The sequence below is a fragment of the Callithrix jacchus genome, chromosome 6 (genome assembly GCF_049354715.1).
Source record: "Callithrix jacchus isolate 240 chromosome 6, calJac240_pri, whole genome shotgun sequence".
Classification (NCBI taxonomy): Eukaryota; Metazoa; Chordata; class Mammalia; order Primates; family Cebidae; genus Callithrix; species Callithrix jacchus.
In genome coordinates, this window is record NC_133507.1 from 80,627,429 (window position 1) to 80,652,093 (window position 24,665).

Genomic DNA, 24,665 nt, shown 5'->3' on the forward strand with positions numbered 1-24,665 from the left:
AAGTGGTGGGGAGTCCTGGGACAGAGCTCAGGAGGGCACAGCTGCCCCACAGAGATGGTCAGTAGTAGCTCCATATGAAACCGCCTTTGCAAAATTATGAAGTGCGAGAAATCTGACATAGTGGACTCCATCTTGCTTCCGACCTCTGAGCTGCCCTTGCTCATTCCTGAACGTAGGCCAAGCCAACCATGGGAGGAATTTAGCTTATACTTTAACTTTGAAGCAAGGATAATAGTAGTCCCTCTTTAAAACTAACTCTATTCCCCATTCCAACCCCTGCCAATGTTTGAGGGCTGAAACTGACTTTAAGACTGACTTGGTAAGGCTAATGAAAGGCCACAAGATTAGGATTCTGGGAAGAGCCTGAGTTCTGCTAAAATATAGGTAAAGTTTCTGTAATCCTTTACTGCCCAGGGGCCGTGTGGACAGAGGTCACAATATCTGTGACTTCCCCAATTCCTCCTATAGACAAAATCACTATTATAGAATCTAAGATTGACTTTTTATGAGATGTTTTTCAAACTGACCCTACCCAGATTCCTGACTTATGACTCAACTGGTCCAGTACCCTCACCCAGAGGCAGACTCAGTATATGAGAAACGTTTTCCATACCCCTATGACTTCATTCCCCACCCAATCAGCAGCAGCCACTCTCTGGTACCCTGCCCACCAAATTGTTCATAAAAACTCTAACTTCCAAGCCATCAGGGAGACTGATTTAAGTAAAAACTCTATCATGTGACCTACCTTCCATTAATTGAACTCTTTATTTGCCTTTGGTTTTATCATTGCAGCAGCCAGAAAGAACCCATTAGGTAATTTACACGTGCAGTCTAGTTCTGTGAGGTGGGCTGTGTGATCACAGCAGCTAGGACTGTATCTAGATTGCCCCCATGCTTGGGCATTGAGGTGCAGAAGACAGGCTAACTCTTAATAGAAGTATGACTCATCCCGCCTGCTCTTAAACCAAACATTTGTGTCTCTTCCCTGAGGACCATTGAAGAGTGGTATCTTTCCTTCACATCCTAGTATCCCAGAGTTCAAACTGACTCTTTGAGCATTGGTCATTCCTCAGCATTCACTTGGAAAGAAACATTCTTGAGTTTAAACGTTGTGCTTAATGCAATACACATGACCCCTTCTCAAAATGCAAAAACTTTGTCTTCTTAATTGTTATGGGTTGAATTGTACAACCCCCTCAAAGAAAAGTATTTTGAAGCTATAACCCCCAGTACCTTAGAATGTAACTTCGGAAATAGGGTCTTTTAGAGGTAGCCAGTTAGTATGAGGTGATTAGGATGGGTCCTAATCCAATGTAACTGGTGTCTTTGTAAACAGGGGAAGGTTAAACACAGAGGAAATAACAGGAAGACACACAGGGAGAGCACCATGTGAAAATGGAAGATTGAAGTGAGGTACCGACAAGCCAGGGAATGCCGAAGATTGCTGCTAAACCCCCAGAAGCCCGGAAGAGGCAAGGGAGAATTTCCCCTACAGATTTTAGAGGGAGTATGGCCCTGCTAGTATCTTGATTTGGGGCTTCTAGCTTCTAGAACTGGGAGACAGTAAATTTCTGTTGTTTTAAACACCCAGTTTGTGCTACTTCATTATGACAGCCTTAGAAAACTAATACATTAACCAAGTCTTCTTCAGGATTCCTTTTTTCCCCTTCATTATTATGTTGAGTTTGACTAGCTGAAGCTGAATGGCTGTTCTGAGGTTCTCTTTTGGAAAATTATCTTTCTTGACTTCAAAGAGGGAATTTAATCTTAGTTCCTTGCTGTTACAAATGAAGCTGTAAGAAAAAAGTTTCTCAGTTAAAGGAAGTTCCCATTTTGTGTTTCAAAACCTAAGAAAGGTTAGTGATAAGATCTGAAGAAGCTCTGGCTCATACAACGCCTTGGCATTACAGCTTTAGCTCAAAAGGCAATGCTTCCTCCCTCTCCCTCAAAATGAATGAGAGTTTAAATGACAAAAGACATTACTTGGATGACAGCTCAGCCTCTGCCAATACCATCTTGCATCTGCAAAACTGCTTATCACTGACTACATGCAGACGAGAGCAAAGGATATCTCTGTGCTTCGCAGATACTTCTAGCAGCAGTAAGATCCATCTCCACGTTGTAACCCATATGCCTGTAGGCACGGCAGTGTTCCAGCTACTCACCAATCTAAGTGAATTAAAAATGTGGAGCCCTGTTCCCATCTTTTCCAATAAGATAGGTGAAAATATAACTCCCTGGGATAGAGGGAAAAAAAATCACTTACAGCTTTAATTATAGTGAGACTTTTTAAAAATTTCTACTTATTTCATTATTTTTAGAGGGGCCAAAATATTTATTGATACCACTTTATCATAGAATGCTTTCCAACCATTCATCTGATAATCTATTTTTTTCAACAGTAGATATTAAAATAGAAAGCTACCCTTCACTGAGAGCTTGCTATGCTCTCTATGCATACTATTCTAGGTTCTTTACCTTATCACCTTAACTCCTACATATGGTGGATGCTACTATTACCCTATCTTACAGCTAGGAAGACTGAGTGATGGTCACTTGCTCAAGGTTCCACATCCAATTTTACAGAATCAATACTTGAAACCAAATCTCTAACTTCAGAACCCAAATTCATAACTACTAAGCTTTCCTGCCTCTGTTGAGCACTCTTAGGTGTCATATATTGTTCTAAGAAAAAGGGAGAACAAGATTTTTTTTTAAATGATTATGTTCCCTGTGGTCAAGAAATTACAGTTTAGGAAGGAGAAACAGCGAATATCCATCTCATTATCAAAGAGTCTGTTAATTCCAGAAACATAGCTATTATTACACTGCCATACTCATATTAAAATCTCTTAATACATGATGCCAAGGACTGTCCATTTACAGAATTTATTTAAAACAAGGATTTCAGAGAAAATAATCTAAATGGATGTCAGAAAATGAGATAATCAAAATATATACATATGCTGACTTGAAACTCAAATTGAAATAATCTAGAAGGCCAGCCAACCTGTCCTCTCTTGGTAACCTAATAAGCAGTCATCAACAGTCTGGCAAAGATGGACTTCTTTTTCTCTCCTGGCCAAAAGCTTCCTGGAGGAGAACTTGTCTCTCCTCTCTTTAGGCAGATTCCAAATATCTACCAGGAGTCCCCTTACTGTGATCATGTATGAAATCTTCTGCTATAGTCCAGAACAGCATGCATTCCCAACATTCAAGCTTCATTCAAATTCTTGCTTGTTTTTGGCCTAGTTTCTTGAAGCTCCCTAAGGCTGAGGGTTACTGCTAAGTGCTGCCTTATCCAATTATTAGTCCCGTACAGCCTTGTGACATTTTGTAGCTGAAATAAACCTTAGAGATCATTTCCTTGAACCTGCTCATTACTCTGTCACCCCTCAGCATTTATGCAATTACTTTGCTCTGTTTAATTTGTATTTATACAGTTGTTGCTTTGGTAGAGTACTTAGAAATGCTTCCTCTGTATATTTTCCCTCAGTTAGATTCCAGGATCCTCAAGGACAGGGAGTGTGTGAGCATACATGATCTTTGTTTTTGCTACTCTTTACATTGGTTTGGGGATAATGGATGCTCAGTGAAAGTTGTTAAATGGACAATCTACAAAATGAAAAGTAGAATAAATAGAAAGTATGTTTATGTACCTTTTTTCTTCGTTTAATTGAGCAAGACCACCTACTCCACAATTTTTCTAAACTAATTTAAAAAAAGGATTTAAAATCAGTTTTGGACTTGGGTTATCTTATACAGTCTTTATGATATCAATGCATTTTAAACATCTGTCCTTATGTTGCTTTGAACTTTTTGGTTATCGAGAACAGAAACGCATTCATGATTAAATAAGATAAAATTTAATAGAATTACTATGAGATCACAAAAGCAGGGCCTCTGATACCATCAGAAAATCCTGCCACCTATCCTGTGCCCCCTTTACACATAGAATTTATTTATCTCTTGCTCGATAGTTCCCTCTCCTTCAGACAACCATTGAGTAAAATATAAGGTGGATACCTAGTTTACACGTTGCAAGTAATACAGTGAATCTCCTGATCCCAATTCCAAATTTCCTAAGGAAGGGACTATAATAGATCTAGTTTGAGTCTTCTGACAACCCCTGAACTGTGCCCAGATAATCAGGCTCATGTAAAATATTAGTTATTTTCATTCTAACAAGGAGAGAAGTTGATGAAAATAATTTCTCAAGGGGAAAAAAATTAGACCTAGATGGAAAAAAAAATCAATGGGAATCTAGTAAAATATCTATGCCTATACATTCAGTTACTAGTTTTCTAAATTTTGATTCAGAGACTAACACCCCAACAATTTATTTCTTGCACAAAGAAGTGTTCAAATGTTAGTTGTTAGTATTCCTTATGAAAAGAAACTATTTAGTAAATGTATGCAGGTCATTACAGTCTTTTTTTTCTATTTTATTGCACTTTAGGTTCTGGGGTACATGTGAAGAACATGCAGGATTGTTGCATAGGTACATAGATGGCAATGTGGTTTTCTGCCTCCATCCTCATCACCTATATCTGGCATTTCTCCCCATGTTATCCCACCCCAACTTCCTAACCCCTGGAGTCCCTCTCTTAGTCCCCCCACAACAGACCACAGTGTGTGATGATCCCATCCTGTGTCCATGTGTTCTCATTGTTCAACACCCACCTATGAGTGAGAACATGCAGTATTTGAATTTCTGTTCTTGTGTCAGTTTGCTGAGAATGATGGTTTTTAGGTTCATCTATATCCTTACAAAGGACACGAACTCATTGTTTTTTATGGCTGCATGTAGTCCATGGCGTATATGTGCCACATTTTCCTTGTCCAGTCTATCATCAATGGGCATTTGGGTTGGTTCCAGGTCTTTGCTATTGTAAACAGTGCACACAATGAACATATGTGTGCATGTGTCTTTATAATAGAAGGATTTATAATCCTTTGGGTATATACCTAGTAATGGGATTGCTAGGTCAAATGGAATTTCTATTTCTATGTCTTTGAGGAATTGTCACACTGTCTTCCATAATGATTGAACTAGTTTACACTTCACCAAGAGTGTAAAAGGGTTCCTATTTCTCCACATCCTCTCCAGCATCTGTTGCCTCCAGATTTTTTCATGATCATCATTCTAACTAGTGTGAGATGGTATCTCAGTGTGATTTTGATTTGCATTTCTCTAATGACCAGTGATGATGAGCATTTTTTCATATGTTTACTGGCCTCATATATGTCTTCTTTTGAAGTGTCTGTTCATATCCTTTGTCCACTTTTGAATGGCTTCATTTATTTTTTTCTTGTAAATCTATTTTAGTTCTTTGTAGATGCTAGATATTAGCCCTTTGTCAGATGGGTAGATTGCAAAAACTTTTTCCCATTCTGTTGGTTGCTAGTTCACTCTGATGATTGTTTCTTTCACTGTGCAGAAGCTCTGGAGTTTAATAAGTTCCCATTTCTGTATTTTGGCTTTTGTTGCCAATGCCTTTGGTGTTCTAGTCATGAAGTCCTTGCCTATGCCTAAGTCCTGAATGGTTTTGCCTGGGTTTTCTTATAGGGTTTTTATAGTGTTAGGTCTTATGTTTAAGTTGTTAATCCATCTGGAATTAATTTTAGTGTAAGGTGTCAAGGAGGGTCCAGTTTCTGTTTTCTGCACATGTCTACCCAGTCTTCCCAACACTGTTTATGAAACAGGGAATCCTTTCCCCATTGCTTATTTTTGTGAGGTTGGTCAAAGATCAGATGGTTGTCGATGTGCAGCATTGCCTCCAAGGTCTCTGTTCTGTTCCATTGGTCTAAATGTCTGTTTTGGTACCAGTACCATGCTGTTTTGATTACTGTAGCCCTGTAGTATAGTTTGAAGTCAGGTAGTGTGATGCCTCCGGCTTTGTTCTTTTTGCTTAGAATTGACTTGGCTATGCAGGCTCTCTTTTCTTCCATATGAAGTTTAAGGTGTATTTTTCCAGTTCTGTGAAGAGAGTCATAGGTAGCTTGATGGGAATAGTGTTGAATCTATAAAATTATTTTTGACAGTATGGCCATTTCACAATATTGATCCTTTCTAACCATGAGCATGGAATGTTTTTCCATCTGTTTGTGTCCTCTCTTATTTCATTGAGCAGGGGTTTATAATTCTCCTTGAAGAGGTCCTTTACATCCTTTGTTAGTTGTATTTCTAGGTATTTTATTCACTTTTTAGCAATTGTGAATGGCAGATCATTCTTGATTTGGCTCTCTTTAAATCTGTTATTGGTGTATAGGAATGCTTGTGATTTCTGCACATTGATTTTTGTATCCTGAGACTTTGCTGAAGTTGCTTATCAGCTTAAGGAGATTTTGGGCCTAGACAATGAGGTCTTCTAAATATACAATCACGTCATCTGCAAATAGAGACAATTTGACTTCCTGCTTTCCTAATTGAATACCCTTTATTTCTTTTTCTTTCCTGATTGCTCTGGTTAGAACTTCCAATATTATATTGAAAAGGAGTGGTCAGAGAGGGCTTCCGTGACTAGTGCCACATTTCAAAGGGAATGCTTCCAGTCTTTGCCCACTCAGTATGATATTGTCTGTGGGTTTGTCATTAATAGCTTTTATTATTTTGAGATATATTCCGTCGATACCTAGTTTATTGAGAGTTTTTAGCATAAAGGGCTGCTGAATTTGGTCAAAGGCCTTCACTGCATCTATTGAGATAATTATGTGGTTTTTGTCTTTGGTTCTGTTTATGTGGTGAATTACATTTATAGACTTGCGTATGCTGAACCAGCCTTGCATCCCCGGATGAAGTCTACTTGATCATGATGGATAAGTTTTTTGATGTGCTGTTGCAATCGGTTTGCCAGTATTTTATTGAAGATTTTTGCATCTATGCTCATCATGGATATTGGTCTGAAGTTTTCTTTTCTTGTTGAGTCTCTGCCGGTTTTCGGTATCAGGATGATGTTGGTCTCATAAAATGATTTGAGAAGGATTCCCTCTTTTTGGATTGTTTGGAATAGTTTCAGAAGGAGTGGTACCAACTCCTCTTTGTATGCCTGGTAAAATTCAGCTGTGAACCCATCTGGAGCTGGACTTATTTTGGTTGGTAGGCTATATTGCTGCCTCAACTTCAGCCCTTGTTATTGGTCTATTCAGGGTTTCAGCTTCTTCCTGGTTTAGGCTTGGGAGGGTGCAAGTGTCCAGGAATTTCCATTTTACTGGTTAAATTTATCCAGGTTTACTGGTTTATGTGCATAGAGTTGTTTGTAGTAATCTCTGATGATAGTTTGTATTTCTGTGGAATCAGTGGTGACAACCCCTTTATAGTTTTTTATTGCATCTATTTGATTCCTCTCTCTTTTTTATTAATCTGGCAAGTAGTCTATTTTGTTGATCTTTTCAAAAAGCAACTCCTGGATTTGTTATTGTTGAAGGGTTTGTTCTATCTCTTTCAGTTCTGCTCTGATCTTAGTTATTTCTTGTCTTCTGTTAGCCTTTGAGTTTTTTTTGATCTTGCTCCTCTAGCTCTTTCAATTTTGATGATAGGGTATAGATTTTAGATCTTTCCATGCTTCTCATGTGGGCATTTATTGCTATAAATTTTCCTCTAGACACTGCTTTAAATGTGTCCCAGAGATTCTGGTACATTGTGTCTTTGTTCCTGTTGGTTTCAAAGAACATTTTCATTTCTGCCTTCATTCCACGATCAGTTTTGTTTTTTTAATTTTTATTCTTAGAGACCTTTACCCTCCAACATTTTATTTGTGGGGGAAATGTCTGCAAATCCTGCCCCTAATTCGATTTGCCTTTGTTTTTTCTTTTTACACTAGTTGATTGCCCAGTGAGTGATTTAATTATCTTCTAGAACCCTAAAGTCTAATTCTACAAGAATCACTAAATTCACTAGAGAATTAGATAATATCATCAGTGTAGATGCAGCCAGAGAGCAAGATTCACAGACTGCTATCAGAGGATAACAGAGAAACAGCCATTGTGATATTTTCAAAGCCACGTAAGCAAAGAGTTTTATAAAGGCCTCATGAAAATATCCTAATGACAAATGCCAGGTGAATTCTAAGAACTTTTCTTAGACCTCACCTCACATATATTAGCATAATACAATCCACAAGAAAACACAAATATAAGCACACAAGAGCCAAATGTTCTCTGAGTGTGAAAACTTCTAGAATGAAAAACAAACTATTTGTGATACCAGGAAAATACACACATGGGGGAAATAGCTAAATGAAACTGAATGAGTGTTCTGCAGCAAGATACTCACTGTGAACAACCTGACCTATACCTTGGGATACCAAATTTTGCTTCCCTGAAGAGACTTGTATCTGCCCATTCATTATCTGGAGCAGAGGCTCCCTGACAGTGAGACCCTCAAATCATGCATAATACAAAGAGAATTATTTCCCTCAGGCTTCCAGATTGTCAGGCAAGGCCACCCAGGGCATGATGGAATTAAAATCCAAATAGTCACTGAACAATATAATGCTTAATAATTCGATCCAGTCCAGGCTAGTCAAGGCTTCATTATACAGGCCCTCAGGGCTGAGAAGAGGCAGGAGAACAAAGATGGAAATGTGTGTTGTTGTGGTGTCCCTGCTGCATCCCCTGGTTTCACAGGAGTGGAACAGAGTCTCTTTGAACCAATTTGGCAGCAAACATCTTCTGGATAACGTTCACAGGACTCAGATTAAGAGTGGATGCTCCTGCATCTCACACTGGTCCTAACACTCTAACTCTCCAGGTTTCCCATGTCATCTTCTCCCAGTCCTGGTACAGAGTTGGCTTATTTATTGCAGCTGAGAGAGAAAAATAATTTTAATGTGAAATATGTGCCATTTTGATGTGTGGAATTTGTAAGAAATAGAAGGAAGCACAGGAGCCAGAGCCATCATCTGAATGTGAAATCAGAGCCCTCATTAGCAAATAAGCACAATTTCCAAATTCTAGGATAACTTTTGGCAATCTCTAAATTAACTGAGGCCTTGGTTTCTTCAACATATGCAAGATAGAATTGATTAAAAGACAAACCATTTTTACCCACCGGGAAAGAAAAACTAGTTATTTAGAATTGCAATATGCTACTGATTATTAAGTGCCTTCTGATTGTGGAGGTGTTAAAATATGAAAAAAGATACATCTTAGGCCGGGCGTGGTGGCTCATGCCTGGAATCCCAGCACTTTGGGAGGCTAAGGCGTGTGGATCACTGGAGGTCAGGAGTTCGAAACCTGTTCAACAGGGTGAAACCCCATCTCTACTAAAAATACAAAGTTAGCCAGGCATGGTGGTGCATGCCTGTAATCCCAGCTACTCGAGAGGCTGAGGTAGGAGAATCGTTTCAACCTGGGAGGTGGAGGTTGTAGTGAGCCAAGATCGTGCCACTGCACTCCAGCCTGAACAACAAGAGCAAAACTTCATCTCAAAAAAAAAGAGATCCATCTTAGAATCAATGATAAATGGTATAATTGAGAGGGGAGGCTTAGCAAAACAGATATTTCTGAAAGTAATACTGTCTGGTTTCTTGCCCTTTTTAAGAAATGACTGTTTTGCCAAGGCACAGTGACTAACAGCTGTAATCCCAGCACTTTGGGAGGCCGAGGTGGGTGGATCACGTGAGGTCAGGAGTTTGAGACCAGCCTGGCCAACATGGTGAAACTCTGTCTCCACTAAAAATACAAAAATAAGCTGGGCCTCATGGCAGGCGCTTGTAATCCCAGATATTCAGGAGGCTGAGGCAGGAGAATCACTTGAAGCTGGGAAGCGAAGGTTGCAGTGAGCCAAGATTGCACCACTGCACTCCAGCCTGGGTGACAAGAGCAAGACTCTGTCTCAAAAAAAAAAAAATAGACTATTTTTAATGTTTGCTTCTTTTTGCAGTTGTCCTTAAGCACTGAAAAAAACTTCAGAAAAGAGAGAAGCAGGGCTTTTAAGAAAAATGCACTTCTAGTAGCTGCAGACTCACTCTGAATCAATTAGGTATTTGAAAGTTAAATTATTTGCCTGTTCCAAAGAACCAAGAGTCAGGAATTTGTAGAAGGTCAGCTTTCACTCCCTGCTCACCAACTATCTCTCAAAGCATTTTTGTCTTCGTCGAACTAGAATCGCCTCTCTTGCAGCTGATTGATTAGTTCTCTTCCCTCTCTCTTTCTTCCATTCTCCCTTTTTCCTTTTATTCCCATCTACCAATATTTAGTAAGCACCTACTGTGTGCCAGGTCCTATGCTAAGTGCTGGGAAGGCAGCAGTGAATAAAACAGACACAGTATGAGCCACTCTCAAGAAACATACCATAAGAGACAGTCATAAGGAAAAGCAATTGCAATGCAACACAATAGAAACACATACACAGTCTAGCCTTAGAAACTCTGGATGGCTTCCCCAGGAGGTGACACCAAAACCAAGACCTGAAGCACAGCCAGGAGAGTGCCAAATTTTACAATAAATCCCCTCACATCAGAGAGCTGAGTGCATTGGTGAACACAATTTTCCGGTTAACTGAAATAACTCGAGTATCTGACCTACACATTTTCTATTTCCTCCCATAATCTGATTTATTTGCACTTCTCTCTAGATTACCTTTCGCGCTCTCCAATCAGTGAACACACTGCTACCCCACAGACTTATTCCCTTATACTCTGCCTCTTGGTTCAGCTCCTTCAGTTGCCTTTTCTCCACACCCTCCACCTTGTTAAATCTGACTTGCCCCGCACCTGTTATTCATCTCAGCAGAGTTTGCTCAGGAGAGAACTGAGATGCAGAGAGGTTTAGCAACTAGTCTGAGGTGACAAACAAAACTAAAACTTGGCCAATTTGTTCCCAAAGACCCTTCTTTTTCTGCGATACCACACTGGCTCCTTGTAGTCAGAGCCCTTCTTTATTTCAAAACACCAAGTTCAGGTCCTGCTGTCCTCATGAGACTTCCATCTGATTGTCCCAGCCCACAGATTTTACTTGCCCTAATTTTTTTTATTTATTCCCTGAACTTTGGCGTAGAATATGATGCTCACCAATTGTTTTAAAACCAGCATATGCATTTCTTCAACTCAATTGTAAACAATTTGTGGCCAGAAATTGTACCTTATACTGGAGTTGGGAGTTTGGGATTACCGACGCATGACAGGCCACAGGCTTTTCTTCCTTTCTATTTATTTATTTATTTTATGTGTGTGCACATTGGTTAGGATACTAGCTCTTTGGGTGAACTCCTTAGCTGAATTCCAGGTAAGAGACATTTCTGGTAATTATGGGCCATAAAAATCTCAGAGGCACCAACCAGACCAGTCTTGCTCTTGACTTGGCTGTCCTGGCAGGCAGTGTCATGAACTTAGTGAGCATTCACTGGTAATGGGAAATGAGGAAAAATTATTAAAGACTTAAAAGCTTTCCTGAGCTCTCTGCTCCCTCCCTGAGCAACCAGACCAGAATAGTATCTCTCTTTGAATGCAAATCAAATGCCATTGTGGCTGTGAAATTAGATTTTTTTCCATTGAGATTTCTCAAGACATTAATTCTCAAGTGGATCAGTGCCGACGTGTATTATTGAGTTTTATTCTTCTTAGTATCTAAGCCCCTCCCAGCATGTTCTCAAGGCACTTAGAGAAGTGCGTTCACCCACCAGGCTGCCAATTGATCATTTAGTGCATTATTACATAACTGATTACCAGAGAGTGGCAAAAGCACAGAGAAGAATTTGATTCCGTATGTCATGTATTTGCATGACATACATAGCACTCTTCCACTAAAGAGCTCTACGCTCTGTGCAGAGAACATTTAACAAGCCACATTAACTTCTAGGCGTCTAGACTTATAAAATCAAAAACAAGAAAAGCAGGTAGGATAAAGGAAGATCTGACAAAGAACCAAAAAAAGCAAATAAAGGCAAAATCAAGCCCCAAAATGAATGCGTGTGCTCTGGCTATTTGGGATGGATGGCACTAAACAGACTGCAAAACAAGCCACTTAAAAGATTCTACTTGACTCAAAGTCCTCTAGGCCAGAGGTCAGTTGAGTTAACTGGATAAGGAACTATTTGGTCTAGGACATAGAGTGCAAAGTGTTTCCACTTTGTGATGAATGTGTTAAATGTTGAAGGCAGAAGGAGCATAAGAAAATCTTCATATGGATCCTAAATAGAGTCTATTATCTAATAACATCTCTATAAACCATCCAGAGTAAGGAGCATAAACCTCTGAAATTTTTTTCTTATTCAGAGAATAAGGAGTACCCAGACCACCTATCCACATCCTCAGTCACCCAACAATTTTATTTTAGAGATATTAGCCTCTGTCAGTTTTCACCAAAATAGGCTTTTCTATAGAATGTTTCCTTATTCATTTTACTTGTAAGACACACACACACACACACACACACAAACTTTTCTTTGGATGTATAGACCAAGTTTAGATGTTGGACATTTTTTATTTGTCACATTTTAATATACATTCTGGATGTGTTTCAAAGACTATGTCAACTTCTAATATCCCCAAACCACTAATTGTTGCTATGTAAGGCTGCATTAGTTCATAAAGGTCCCTTTAATCACATGCGATTCTGATTAGAGAATGTACTCTTTCCCAGAAAATGCCAAGAGAAAAGAGACAGGTTGAAGAGATTTGGCAAGTCTTCTCTGGTCATTTGCAAGAGATAAATGTTTCTTTTACCTCATTAATTCACATCTTTTGGCATAATATGCATTATCCTTGCAGTTACCACCAGCCTCAAAAAAAGCTTGGAAAGTTTATGAAAAAGCTTAATAGCTCATGCTATAAATGGCAAAATTCTCCCAGCTGGCATCTGCAACTTGCTAGAGCCATTCGTGGAGTATTGCCTTCCAGATGAAATTAAGCTGGAAGATAAAATAGAAAAAGCATCACAAAGTGTCTTGTAATCTCTAGATATATTTGGGAGCAGCTTAATTTCCATTTGTCTAGGCTTTCAGATATTTACAATTAAACTTTTATTAGAGAATGGGAAACCAGTCTTGTGTGAAGAGTAGACATTTTTTTCTCAAAAGACAGTATGCACAGTGTCCACTTTTAACTATCCACATATCCTTTCAATGTAGAATATATGTAGAATATTTGCTGCGTGTTCTTCATGTTTTGGAAGATAAAGAATAAGTTCATATTGATGTCTCCAAGAAGTTCATGGTATCTTTTTTTATGAAAGAGACAACATATATGGAAGAAATGAGATTATGATCAAAGACAAGCAAGTTATAAAAGTTGTAATAACAGAGATGTACCTGCCCACTCAACTTATTTTAATCTATATTGATAGTTATAGAGTTATATATCATCTCTTAGTTCATGAATTCAACTAATAAGGGTAGATTTACTTATCTACTTGTTAAATTTACCATTTTTCATTTCAGTTTATTGAAATGGAGACAAAGGACAATTCATAGAACCAAAAGTTGTCAGTTTTGTCTATAGCATAAGGAATATGTAGAGTCTGTCCAGATTGCAGAGAAGGCTTAAAAGCAAGGCTCTGACTAGCTTTAATTCAGGAGGCAAAAGTTGCTACTGAGAGTGTCTCAACAGAACCAAAGTTTGAAGGAAAATTCATCATTAATAAATGTATCCACATATGTGAATTATGAGCAGGTGATCTGGGAATTAGAGCAACCAGTTAGGAAGGTGCTGCTGTGTTCCTGGTGAGTGAAGAAGGACTGAACTAAAGCAGTAATGGGGAGAAAAGAGTGAGTTTAGTTTTGATCATGCTGAGTTTGAAGTTGAGTCCACAGGTCATCTTTCAGGTGAAGCTCTGTTGCAAACATTCAGAAATGTAGACCTAAGAGAGATCATTACTATGACATAGAATCTGGAGGCATTTTCCAAAAAGTGTTGTGTTAATTCATGGGAATAGTTATGATCACTTAGAGAAAGACTCTAGTTAGGGAGAGAAACGAGGAGGACCAAAAAGAGAAGAAAGAAGTTCTCCATTTAGGAAGAAGAAAGAGGACCAAAGGGCAAATGTTAATAGTCACCAAGAGACCCAGAAGAGGACAAGAAATGTGCAGCATCACCAAATCCACCTGAAAATTTAAGGTGTAGGTGGTCAGTGTGTATCACACTGCAGAGATGGTAATGATGTCATCTGAGTCGCAGACCATGAGATATTGGTAACCAAGAAGGGAGTTTGAGCAGAATGTTAAGGTTGGGAGCCAGATTCTAAAGGAATACATGAGTGCTAAGGAGATGAAGACAGCAGGTGCAGACTAAGATGTTTGCCAGCAAAAGAAAAAGACAGAAGTGGTGTGAGGGTCAAGGAGTCCAGAGAGATATGTTTCTTTGATGTTTATTCACTTTTTTTTTTTGGTGTTTGTTTTAGTTAATGATACTGTGACCATATTTGTCACATGGAAAGAAGAGTCCTATAGTTCTGGAGTTACGCTTATTGACACAAAATGTAAAGGGAAAAACTAGCAGAGCAAGATTCCAGGAGAAGCAGAAAGGCATGAAATTAAGGATGCTAATAAGAAAGTAGAGTAATGCTCATTTTCCAGGGACTAGAGACAAGAGTAAAAAATTGGGTGGAGACAATGGGAAATACTAAAGAGAAGAAAGTCCCTCACTCACAATGGTAGAGAAGGTTCAGTTCACCTCTAGAATCAGAAGTTGATGCCCAGGCTCAAAGAGCTCACAGGCCATGAGATATTTTAGAATCAAGACTCAGCAGAATGTGTGAAGGATCCTAGAAGAGGGGAGCAAAGTACTGTGCAGCAGCACAGAAGGCCCCATGGCAGACCATGTATTTAACACACATTTGCATTTAAACTCTGGGATTTGCTTTTTGACTTACTCTATGGATTGTCAGCAGCCTGCAAACAAAATAGACTATGCAAAATGACAAGGCAGAGCTATTCGTTTCTGTGTGCTGCTATTTCCCAGTGTCCTTTTTAACTGCTGAGAATAGCAGATGGTCAACCAGTCAAGGAAATCAAAAGTGATAGCAAGAGTGTTGCTGAAATTCTTAGCTTTGACCTCCCTCTGGATAAGGAGGTGAGTGAGGTCCAGTGCATTGAACCTGATGGCCAAATACTGTTTCTGAATAACGGTAAGGGGAAAAGGTAAGTACACATAAGGTCAAGTCTCTGCAGTTCATCCTTTCTAGAAATATGGGGTTACAGACATGAGAGAAATGTTTCATTTTTTATGAGGTAGACCAGCCTTTAATATTCAAACTAATCTGGGGACGCATTCCTCCAGCCCACCTAAGATGGCTCAAGAGGACCGACGTGGCCTCCTGACGTGTCCAGGCAGAAGCGTCCTCATTAAACACTGATTTTTGCTACTCCAAGACAGCTCAGGCACAAACAATAACTGTGTTGTTACTTAAGAGACAAAGCTCCCTAGGACACTGGAAACCAGCATTCATATACACAGTGAGAAGGATTTTTGACCCTACGGGAACTTATTTTGTTCTCTTTGTATGTTTGATTTGCAGCATCTTCTACAATATCCTTTTAAGTATGAGGATTGTGATACATACTCCAATTAGATACATCTTCCACCAATTAAAAACAAATCTTGTTTCTTTAGCTTTGAGTTTGTTCAGTTGCCAATAATGTTTTGTTTTTCAGCTGAATAAAGAATAAATCTAGGAGGCTATTTAGATATGTGGTGTACTTGATAGAAGCTTTTTAGGACAAAGAAGTCAAAGTTGCTACTCCAACATTAAAAAGATAATGTAGCTGAGTTGAATTAACCCATTTAGGGATGCATTTCTTCCCAAGGGAAACCGCAAAGTTATTCCTTACAGAGAGACTTCACTGCACCCACACAATGGAACACTAGGGATCAGATAACATGTGACTGCACAGCCTTCAGATAAATCCAATTACCACTTAGATAACCAAAGAAATGTGCTTTTTAGGGCAAATAACCTAAATGCAATGACTTTTTTGTAGAAAAGTTATTGAATGTAAAAAACTCTGAATGACAAAATGAAATTAACCCAGTCTTCTCTCCATCCCCATCCACTCTTTCTCTACCATATGGAGCAGACTGTTGGTAGGACTATTTCCTGGGTAAGAGAGGATGGCTGCCTTCCAAAGGCAGCCCTCAGGGCATGGCATGAATCAGAGGCTGCAGCAGAAGTTGTGCAAACAACACAGGAGTCAGTGGGGTCCAGTCTCCTGCTCTGCATGAATGCTGACTGATCCTAATGCCAAATGAGGTAGCTATAGGCCAGAACCTGCTGATGGCAGTTTTCTGATTATAAGAATTTTGGAGAAAGAAAATTACTCAAAATTATTGCAAAAGAAAAACCAGCATTATATTACCATGCCTGAAGAGAGACTGACTACATGACAGAGTTCTAATGATAAGGACTTTCCAAGTCTTGCTGGCCCACCCTTGGTCCCCAGTAATCACTGTTTGGTCCAACTTCACACCTTGGTTTATGCTGCTCTGTTTTCAAGGAGGGCCCCCTTCCCTAACGTGGGTTGCCCTCCTTCCCACTTTCAATGCTCATTTCAGAGCTCAACATTTCCAAAGTGCTTCCCTGGACAACTCCTCTCCGTCCTCTCTTCCCCTCGGGAACCTTCATATCACTCATTGCCTGCCACTCATGTGTCCCATGTTTATTTCACAAAGCACTATAATATTCGTTTTTAAGTGTATATCTTGACTGCTTAATTACATGATGCTTGTATCACAGACTTTGGCCCCATCCATCCAGAGGCTTAATACTACTTTTAAAGTCACTGACTAGAGAATGGAAAATCTTCTAGGTTAAGAGCCACGCTTATATACATGCCCACAGTATAAGTGCCCTCTTGATATGTAGATGGATCAATCCAACCTCATACCCCTTGTGGTATAAAAAGATAGCAGAAGAGGCACAGAGAAGCTACATGAGCCACTGCTTTCTTGCAAAGATTTGCATGTAGTTGCCCTAAAATCAAAGTCAGTTCTGTATGTAGCAGGACTTGGAAGGGCAAATGTTTGCTGGAGGCCTCCAGGGGTCAGAAACAGAGGCCTGAGGATATGTGGAGCCATTCTTTGAATAAGATTCACACTAACCAAAGGTTTGCTTTGCCTCAGCCTCATGTAGAATTGGCTGGACCACAACTTTATATTCCTGCCTTTATTCCCAGAGGTATGGTGACAAGGCCTGTTGCTGGCCTGATGACGCTAAGAGAAATAGGATATAGAAGTGTGGCACAGAAGAGTTTTTTAACTAGAAAGGGTAAATTCCTGATGTGGCATAAATTGCAGCTAACTCCTTGCTCTGGGCTTTTCTTACATGTCAGATTCCTTTGTGTTGACTACTGAGTCCTGAGTATGTCTTCATGACCAAGGGGGTTGTCCACTCTCTCATATCTTCATTCACACATATCCCCTTTGCACTATCTGTAGGCTGGATCTAGCAAATAGAAGCGAAAATGACTTTAACTAAGGGTTGGGCATCATCCACAATCATCTTGGAAACGATTCGTGGTTCTCACCCAGCTCAAGGTGACATGCCCACTCTGGAGACCAAGAAAGTTCACTTGCTCTGACCCTCCATGGTCTTCAGCCATGATCTGGGAAATTTGGTGGTTGTGTTTCCAATCACCAGGTACTGCCCACTGACCCAGGTAAACTCCAACCCAGAGAGGATAGGACATCAGAATAGACAGTAACACATTTTATTCTAAGACCCAAAGTCCTTCACATGAGGCCCTCCTGAAAACTCTCTGACCATGTGTTTGGAGAGTCTCTAAAAATTCTTAACAGAGTGAAACCACCAGACCTCTTACAAAATAAAAATCTTTTCAAAACTGGGGGAAATATTTCTTTCATCTCAGTTTGTGGAAAGACATCAAATACAAGTAAGCAATATTCTCTTTAGGTATTCCTTCTTAGATTTTATTTTTAATGAAACATTTGGTTTCAAAACATGCTTTCAAAATCTAATGCCCCATAATGGCAATCACTATTTTAAAAAGCAAAGCTTTTACCCTCCAAAACCTAAAACTTTCAGACCTCACACCACATTAACCAGCTCTTCAAAGTTTACTGAAATAAAATCTTAAGAGCGTCTTATGCTTTATTTTGAATTGTATGGTGACTTGGAAGGAGCAGAGAATTTTTGCCCCTCTCTTGTCTCCTGAGGACTGGTTCTCAAGGGCAAAAAGTTCTCCACATGCAAGAACAAAAACAGGAACAACAGTACTCCATGCCCCGTAAGTTTTACAATTCAACCTATTTCTTTTCTGGTGGGAATTACTTTCTTCCATCTTCCTTGTGCAACCCCTAATATGCCTAGCTGTCAGACAATGCTACTTTTGGCCTGTGCTCTGGAAGGCTCCATTCTGGCCGTCCTCCAGCCTGACCCCTTCTTACAGAGCAAGAGAACATTATTGCCTCTTTGGGTAGGTGCCAACTCCACCCTTCTAGTCTACTCTCTAGGCACTCTGACTCCAGAATTTCCTGCCCAAATAGCTTGAGCCATTTTCTTTTTTTTGAGACAGAGTTTTGCTCTTGTTGCCTAGGCTCAAATACAAATGACATGATCTCTGCTCACTACAACCTCCACTTACTGGGTTCAAGTGATTCTCCTGTCTCAGCCTCCCAAGTAGCTGGGATTACAGGTGCACACCACCACGCCTGGCTAATTTTTGTATTTTTAGTAGAGACAGGTTTTCACCGTGTTGGCCAGGCTGGTCTTGAACTGCTGACCTCATGTGATTGACCTGCCTGGGCCTTCCAAAGGGCTGGGATTATAGGCATGAGCCACCGCGCCCGGTCCTCAAGCCATCTTCTGTGGCAGCAGGATGCAGTCCTCCTGTCTTGCAAGTCATCCAAATAGATGTGCTCAATTAGAAGAATCAGTCTTGAAGAACCTCAGCAATTTTTAAGAGATAAAACATCTCTGCTTATTGTCATAGAGTCAACAGCATTTTAATGCTTGGGAGGACCTTGGGGACCATGTACTTAATCTTTTCATTTTATGGCCTCTCTCTGCGTTGGTGAGAGCAGAAGCCTGGCCTCAGGTGAAATCTCAGCTATAACTGTTATACGTCCACAGCTCCATTTCTGAAACCTTTGTGGCAAAATATATTTTGAAGGTCAGAATTGGGGGCACATTAGAAAGCTATTATAATAGAGTACATATAATGTATTTAAAAACTACACCTTCTATAGTCCCTTCTATACTCAGGGGGCTGAGGCAGAAGAATCGCTTGAACCTGGGAGGTGAAGGTTGTAGCATGCCACTGCACTCGAGCCTGGGTGACAGAGTAAGACTTCAACTGGAAAAAAAAAAAAAACCACCTCCAGTGGGGTCTGGAGCAGCACCCCCATAATCAAACTCAGTAATATCTCTGCAAGAAATACATTAATATTCACATTTTTGTGGCTGAATTGTGTCCTCTCAAAATTCCTAGGTTGAAGTACTAACCCCTAGAACCTAGAATGTGATTGGTTTTATAAAGTATTTAAAGAGGTAATCAAGGCAAAATGAGAACATTAGTGTGGGCCCTAATCCAACATGACTACTGTCCTTATAAGAAAAAGAAATTAGGGCACATATAGCCAAGAGGGAAGACCAAGAAATGCAGAGGGAGAAGATGCCCACCTCCAAACCAGAAAGAGAGACCTCAAAGGAAACCAACCTTTCCAACACCTCGATCTCAGACTCTAGCCCCGAGAACTGTGAGAAAATGAAGTTCCATTGTTTCAGTCTCCCAGTCTGTGATGCTTTGTTATGGCAGTTCCAGCAAACTAATGCACTCACTAAGATGATAAAGAGCCTCGTGTCAATTCAGGTCAGGTTCTACCCCCAAATATGTTATGAAAAAACTTTGTTTTCAGAGATTTCTTGGCCTTCAGCAGAGAACACAGTCTGGGCCTGTACTGTCTGTGGATCATGGACAAATTACTTAGCCCTGCCAAGAACCTAGAGTCACAAACTTTTTCCAAGAGCACACAGCAACCTGTGAGTCCCTTTCATCCTGTGGAAGCTCTGTTATAGTTTGGCTGCCCAAGTTTCTATGTTGCTCTATAAACAGGCTTCAGATGAATACAAAGTCAGCCAATCAAATAATTCCTGTTATACAAGGTCCCTCTACAAGGAAATCCTGAATTAGCCTCCCACCAGGTCCTGTAAGTGGCTGAATGCTTCAGATTTTTTGAATTCTGTAGCCTTATGACTCCTTCCATTGTGGCACCATTCTGGTAACTGACATCCTCCTGCCACGCTGCCCTACTGACGTTTTTGTTTGATTTCTATAGTGAATCACAAAACGGTGGGGAGGGGAGGTTCTGTCAGGTAAAAGCCACATATGTGTCTATGTAAGAGAAAACTAAAGCATTTGTAAATAGTTTAACAACCAGCTGTCTTTACCACACTTTTCCAAATCTTTGATCAGGGCAGGCAGCCGATAGCAAAATTTGACAGTTTATTATTTAGTACTGAAAAAGCAGCTCCATTTCTAAGCTTTTTTAACAGTAAGTGACATTTTTCTTCTCCGAATCCTTTCTTTGGCACCTACTGGCTTTGGTTCTTAAGTTTCTTGAGTTTTCCTAAATGGAATGACAAGCCTCTGAACTTCTACACTGCATGTTCTTCACTAAAAGTGATAGAAACCCTTGCTTTCAGAGAGCAGCCTATTTCCTATAACACATTGATACGACAAAAAGCAATACAAATAGTGATAGTGATGGTGATGATAGAAGTGAGCACTTACGCTTCCTCAGACCTGACATTCATACACATGTCACTTAATAATCAGGAGTCTGTTGTTGTCATCAATCTCTTTGTATGAATGAAAATGCAGAGGTAAAGTATGTTGTCTAAGGTCATATGCCAACAAATGGAAGAACTGGAACTTGAACCCGAGCAGCCTGGCCATAGAGTTCAGTCCAGGCTCTTTGTCAACTACCCTGCACCCATTCAACTATTCACTATTCCCAGAGGCAAACATGGATAATCACAATCCCAATGAGGAATATTACTCTCAATGCAGGCAGACCTTTCAAATGTCCTAGTTTGTTATTATAATAAATCATGTTAATAATGTGATTATTGGAAAGAGCATTGGACCCCAAAATTAAAAACACCAAAGGTCTGGTTTCACTGTCTTGTGACCTTGGAAAATTACTTATATACATTAAAAAAAAAAGTTAAAGTATAAAGTCAGAAAAATCAGGGGCATGGTTGTGAGTGGAAAGGATCTGCCAAATGTAGACCCCTGAGTCAAAGATCTGTTACCACACATAAGTACCACACAAATCACCTAAGATAGATATACAGAGGGAAAAATCTACACCCCCCCCAAATATATGCCCACAATCCTCATCACTGGAACCTGTGAATGTGACCTTGTGTGGAAATAGGGTCTTTGCAGATGTGATAAAGAATCTCAAGATGAGGAGATTATTCTAGGTTATTTGGATAGGCTATAAATCTAAAAACAAGTGTTCTTATAACACACAAAGGAGAGACACATGGACAAGATGATGAAGTGATGTGACCATGGAGAGGACACTGGGTGATGGAGACACAAGCCAAGGGAGGCTGACAGCCACCAGAAGCTGGAAGCAGCAAAGAATGCAATGTCCCTTGGAGCCTCTGGAGGGAGCACAGCCTTGCCAACACTCTAATTTCAGACTTCTGGGCTCCCAAACGGTGAGAATAAATTCCTGTTATTTTAAGCCACTTGATTTGCAGTAAATTGTTACAGCAGCCACAGGAACTAATATAACAGGCATTGTAAAAATGACCTGACCATCAAAGGGTTGGCAGGTGCCACATGCAATTTACTTTAACATTAACATAAGTATGGACATATCTATTTTACAAGAAAGAAAACGAAGTCTTAGAGAATGTATCCCTCCAGTTTACTTCAAAAGGGGAATACGAAAATCACGTTAGACAATATAGATAAGACAGATCTTTGAAAATTGTGAAATTCTGTCATAAAAGATATGTTGATGATGATGATTACAATCATGACAATGATTTTTATGATACAGGATGGGGAAAAGCATGCTCTTATGGATCAAATATTGGAGACAATAGAAAAATCACTAAACAATTATTTCTAGTTTCTAAATAATACAAGTAATAATAAAATATAATTAAATCTTTTTGATGATTCTGAAGAGTAAGGCAGTTCTTCAGTTTGTACTATGAGTATTAATTACTATTGCCTCTACAAAGCAATTTAAAGAGCTTTTCTCTTTTCTAATTTTAATTTCTATTTTTATTCTTTAAGTTCCAGGGTACATGTGCAGGATGTGTATGTTTGTTATACAGGTAAATGTGTGTCATGGTGGTTTGCTGCACCAAACAACCTATCACCTAGATATTAAGCCCACTGTGCATTAGCTTTTTTCCCTAATGTTCTCCTCTTTTTCCCTCCCCCAATAGGCCCCAATGGATGTTTTTCCCCTCCCTGTGTCCATGGGTTCTCATTGTTGAACTCCCACTTATAAGTGAGAACACGCAGTGTTTAATTTTCTGTTCCTGCCTTAGTTTGCTGAGGATAATTGCTTCCAGCTCCATCCATGTTCCTGTAAAGGATGTGATCTCATTCCTTTTTACGGCCGCATAGTGTTCCATAGTATATATGTTTAACATTTTCTTTAGCCAGTCTATCATTGATGGGTTTGGGGGTTGATTCCATGTCTTTGCTATTGTGAATAATGCTGCAATGAACATACATGTGCATGTATCTTTATAATGGAATGATTTATATGCTTTTGGGTATATACCCAATAATAGGATTGCTGGGTCAAATGGTACTTCCAGTTCTAAATCTTTGAGAAATAGCCACACTGGTTGAACTAATTTACATTCCCATCAACAGTGTAAAAGTTCTCCTATTTCTCTGTAACCTTGCCAGAATTGGTTGTTTCTTGACTTTTTAATAATCACCATTCTGGCTGGCATGAGATGGTATCTCATTGTGATTTTGATTTGCATTTCTCTAATGATCAGTGATGTTGAGTTTTTTTTCATATTTTTTTGGTCGCATGTATGTCATTTTTTGAGAAGTATCTCTTCATATCCTTTGCCCACTTTAATGGGGTTGTTTCTTTTCTTGTAAACTTCAGTTTTTTGCAGATTTTGGATATTAGACCTTAGGTGGATAGATTGCAAAAATTTTCTCTTATTCTGTAGGTTGTCTATTTGCTCTGATTATAGTTTTATTTTCTCTGCAGAAGCCTAATGAGCTTTTCATTAGGACTTGAAACTATTTATGGAGTGCCTATAATGTGACAAGTATAGAACCAGTATATACGTAAGCATACCCTGATACAAATCAGCTTTCAATTCTTTGTCTTTTAATGCTCTCAATATGTGGCCAACAAAAGGACAGAACCCAAATGGGCAATGCCTTTTCTGACAGCATTGGTATTCTTCCCTAATCTAACCAAAGAGTCCTTTTCTCAAGTGCCATTAAATACAGAATTACAACAGTTTTTGGGAAGACTATTTCAGGCACTTTGTCCAGTATAGCACAGGCAACAAACGAGTGAAGTCCACTATTCTGAAATGTCCTTTATCATTTGGACATTGAATCTTTCCACAGAGATTTATACCTGCTTAAACATGCTCACTCTAGTCAGTATCAATCAGCCACGCCATACGTTTAGCCATGCCCCAGTCTTCACCACACTAGCTCCTGTCATTTTCAGTACCTATTGGCTCTCATATTTGAGTTTGTGACCTGTCAGTAGGACGCATCGTGAGCTTACAGGAAAAGGCAAAATGAAGACCACTGGTGAAACTAAAACGAAAGTCAATCCTTGGAAAGTACAATGAAACAGAAAGTAAAGGACCTTTTCTAATTCGCATGGTCCAACTAGAAGATAGGCAAAACAAAGTAGTAATGGGGACTTTGGTGCTCATTCGTAACTACAGGTTCTTGTCATTACATTTCTGGGCTTTTGTTCCAATCACCGTACTTGTCATATTGCTTGTATGACATCAATGGGTTGGTCTTCTCCATTAGACTGAGATTTCCTTGAAGGTAGTCTTATTTGTATTTTCATTTTTACCAGAAGGTATGATTTCTATAAATATTTATTTTTTGAATGAATGAATACGTGAATGAAATGAGTGCTACATAATCACTGAAAAAGGGTACCTAACAATAACTCAGCTAATAAGGGCAAAAGGCAAAGGAGACGTTGCCTGAACTAAAGCTCAAAGATTAATGATAATAGTAACTAATTGACAATTTATTTTGTAGGCATGACTCTAAGTATTTTATATATATTATCTTATTTAATCCTCATAACAACCTATGAGATAGGCACAATTATTATCTTCTTTCTACAGAAGAGGCAATGAAGACAAAGAGATGTTAAGTGAATTTTGCATTCCAAAACAGCTGGCCTGGCTTCAGCTTCTCCCTTTAGCCACTGGGTTACATTCCCTCAGGGCCAACAGTTTCTGAACATGTGTGATATGCCAGCTCCTATGAATGTGCTCCACATGTATTACCCCATTTAACTCTCACAACCATGGAAGTGGGGGATGATATCCCAGTTAAGGGATACCTTAAGCAAAGACATGGAAGTTGCAGAGGTGAGGGAAAGGTACCAAGTACTGAGAGTTACAAGCCATTCAGTGTTCTGAATGTGAAAGCCCAAGACAGGAAAACAGGTATTCGCGAAAAACACGAAAAGGTCAGGAAAAAGGTCATCCACAAG

General features: G+C 39.4%; 2 long non-coding RNA genes across 3 annotated transcripts in view; one reads left to right on the forward strand and one right to left on the reverse strand.

The window, feature by feature from the left end:
• The window catches only part of LOC118154591 (uncharacterized), a 32,491-nt gene extending 11,058 nt beyond the window's left edge, over positions 1–21,433 (forward strand). For both annotated transcript variants that reach the window (XR_004744676.3, XR_004744677.3), the window contains one exon: positions 1,340–21,433. This is a non-coding gene — a long non-coding RNA (uncharacterized LOC118154591). The remainder of the gene's footprint in view (positions 1–1,339) is intronic.
• The window catches only part of LOC144576804 (uncharacterized), a 251,157-nt gene that overhangs the window by 102,304 nt on the left and 124,188 nt on the right, over positions 1–24,665 (reverse strand). The gene's annotated exons all lie outside the window — the stretch shown is intronic.